Source organism: Eurosta solidaginis, chromosome 5 (genome assembly GCF_040869045.1).
Source record: "Eurosta solidaginis isolate ZX-2024a chromosome 5, ASM4086904v1, whole genome shotgun sequence".
Classification (NCBI taxonomy): domain Eukaryota; kingdom Metazoa; phylum Arthropoda; class Insecta; order Diptera; family Tephritidae; genus Eurosta; species Eurosta solidaginis.
This window is the reverse complement of record NC_090323.1, coordinates 15,304,903-15,308,372: the sequence shown is the minus strand read 5'-3', so window position 1 is coordinate 15,308,372 and position 3,470 is coordinate 15,304,903. Positions and strand designations below refer to the sequence as shown.

Below are 3,470 nucleotides of genomic sequence, written 5' to 3'. Positions count from 1 at the left end.
GCCGTTCATAGAAGCCCACGTACCAATTTGACACAAATCGTAATTTAAGTTATTCAGCCCTATTCTGCATTTCGACTTGGATTGGAATTTTTTCGATTTGGCAATTTTGGTATTCTGTGTTCCAATCTCTTTCGATCCAACTTCGAATTGTTCGATTTTTTGTATTCTGCATTTCGATCGTAGTTCCGTTTTTCTAAGTTGCAAATTTGTTGGCGGAAAAATATTTTCTTTTTATTTTTTTATTAATTTATAACAGAATTTTAACAAAAATGTAAGTAAAACTTGTTAAGAAACGTAGAAGGCTTGATGATGATTGTTTTTTATATGTTTCCAGGTCAAAAACAACATGTCGATGTCGAAGTCCTTGGACGTATTTGCCCCGCAAAAGTATCTAACACATACTTTAAAGCATCCTTGTTAAGTCGAACGTTTTTTTTGAACTTAATAAGAAAATAAGTCATTAAACTTTACCAATTTTAAGTTCAATTTCTTACAATTCGTCACTCATCTCAAATGTATTACACAAATCTCGCAATATTTGCCTTTCCATTCTCGCCTGGCAATTTTCGTATGCGTTGCTTTCCAACTCCATAAATAATACCGCGGCTATTGATTCCATTATAATAGACAGCTATAATTTGTGTCTGTTCGTTGGGTCCAGTTATATGCCAAAGCAAGCTGCCGGCGTAGAGGAAGGTGAAGCGAAAACGTAAACAATCCTTGCGGAATGAATAAATAAACCTTTATAAAGTATTTTAGGCCAGTGCAATGAAATTAGCATCCTTAAAGTTCAGAAAATGTCAACTATATTCGTGCAGGAATCCGTTTTAACAAAACTTGGTGGCCACGGCAGGGAATTGGCCAACAGAACGACAAAACACACTTACAATTATGAAAGCACTTCACTAAAAAAAATATAACACTGCGGCAATATATTCTATTGCTTTTTTTGTACAAAATGGCGTGGATAATAAAATATAAACGTTTTTCAGTGTTTTTTACAAATTTTCTTTAATTTATTTTGTTCCAATGTTCACACATTCCGTACCAACAGCTGATTTCGAAAAATCATTTGCTCTTCCTCTTCTCTTTACGATTCCGTCGTAATGCAGAATACCAAACTTCGATTGAAGCGGAGCGTAGAACGGGAACGTAATCGAAATGCAGAATAGGGGTGATTAATACATGAACTGGTACGATCACTAGGACAGCACATATACAATTGTACGTCGTCAGCATAAATGTGAATATATGGTGCAACAAAATACAAAAATAAAAGAAAATTTCAAAATGGGCGTGGCTCCGCCCTTTTTCATATAATTTGTCTAGGATACTTTTAATGCCATAAGTCGAACAAAAATTTACCAATCCTTGTGAAATTTGGTAGAGGCTTAGATTCTAGGACGATAACTTATTTCTGTGAATACGGTTGAATTCACGCCCAGTTTTTATACACAGTCTACCGTTTGTCCTTCCGCTCGGCCGTTAACACGATAACTTGAGCCAAAATCGATACATCTTTACTAAACTCAATTCACGTTCTTATCCGAACTCACTTTGAATTGGTATAAAAAATGGCCGAAATGCGACTATGACCACGCCCACTTTTCCGATATCGAAAATTACGAAAAATTAAAAAAATGCCATAAATCTATACCAAATACGAAAAAAGGGATGAAACATGGTAAAATTGGATTGGTTTATTGACGCAAAATATAACTGAAAAAAACTGCAAAATGGGTGTGACACCTACCATATTAAGTAGAAGAAAATAAAAAGTTCTGCAGGGCGAAATGAAAAACCCTTGAAACTTGGCAGGAATACTGTTCGTGGTATTACATATATAAATAAATTAGCGGTATCAAACGGATGATGTTCTGGGTCACATTGGTCCACATTTTGGTCGGTATCTGGAAAACGCCTTCACATATACAACCACCACTCCCTTTTAAAACCCTCATTAATACCTTTAATTTGATACCCATATCGTACAAACATATTCTAGAGTCACCCCTGGTCCACCTTTATGGCGATTATAGTTTAAATTAAAACTGTTTTTAATTTTGAATTTAGAAAATATTTAACTTAATTTTTAAAAGATGTTTTTTGATAACTTCCAATATTTTCATTTTGAAATATTATACAAAATAAAATGATTTAAAAATAATTTATAAAAACAAAGTATTTATAACTAAAGTAGATGACCCTATAGCGATATCTCGAAAAGGATTCCACCTATAGAACTAAGGTGGACAACTGAAACCGCTTAGGTAATTGTCGACCTGATTGATAGTGTTGCATATTCAAAAATAGGGCACTATTGTGAACGAGCGAATGAAATGAACATACGAATGTGCAGATAAACAAAAATAACAAAATAACAGCGTAGCGGCAGGGTGACATACATACAAACAAACACACGCATTTCATGTATTTTGTTTTTGTAATTCTCTGGTTGAGTGTCAAAAACATGCTGCGCTAGAAGTAGAAATGTCAAAGCAGCTAAAAGAAATTACCATCTGTATGGTTTTCCCATAATGAAACTGTTTGGCTAGTTGAAGCATTTTTTTCAAGCTCGCTTGCAAAAAAAAAAACCTATATATGCACATCGTCCCGTTTATTCGTTAACCTCGTATCTACGAGTGACACATTTTCGGTAAAGCCGTGGCGGAACCATACAAGGTAGCCGCATGGTGACATACCTACAAACATAAATAAAAATTCCATGTACTTTGTTTTTGTAAATTCGATGGACAAATGTCAAAATCATACTGCACGCAAGTTGATGTATCAAATCAAATAAAAAAAGTTTATATTCAACTGTCCCATGCTGCCACCTTGTATCGTTCCGCCATGGGTAAAGCGAAGAAAACCAACTTTTAAATTTCACCACAGACACTGGTGAGTTTTTCGGGGATGACAGCGTTACCACTTTGGCCAGAATCGCGAATCAAAGAACTGGTAACGATTTTCGGTTACATAATGTTCTGGGTACTATTTTACCGGTAACGCTCAGAATCGGGCCGTTAGAAGAAAATTTATTCAAGCGGGGTCGCTCCTCGACGTTGGTTTTACAAAACACTTCAAGTGTATCTCTGCCAAGAAAAGATTCTCAGCGAAACGTCATCTGCTTGCAAGTCCATTCCTGCTAGTTTGTAGGAAAGATATACCGCACCTTGTATTGTAGAGCTAACTTGGTCCTGGGGCATCGCTCATTCCTTATTAACTCCACTTACAAGAATAAATCCGGTCCGATAAGATTCTCACTTCCCCTTGGTCAGCCTAAACCTGAAAATGGATCCAGGAACAATTGAAATCACGCACAGATGGTAGCTCTTAATACGTCGATTGTGTAATTCCGAAATGTTTACCTACGAAAACTTCCAACTTATCGACGCAAAGTTTGCCCCCTCCGCTTCTTAGGTTTTTAATATAGCTTGTACTGGTTAGATTTTTTATATGTAATAAGT

The 3,470-nt window shown here is 35.8% G+C and overlaps 1 long non-coding RNA gene across 1 annotated transcript; it reads right to left on the bottom strand.

Annotated features, from left to right (window-relative positions):
* Positions 1-223: 223 nt before the first annotated feature.
* On the bottom strand, positions 224-797 carry LOC137253721 (uncharacterized). The gene is made up of 2 exons (XR_010953869.1): positions 495-797; positions 224-440 (listed from the first exon to the last, which is right to left on the bottom strand). It is a non-coding gene; the product is annotated as an uncharacterized lncRNA (long non-coding RNA).
* Positions 798-3,470: the final 2,673 nt, after the last annotated feature.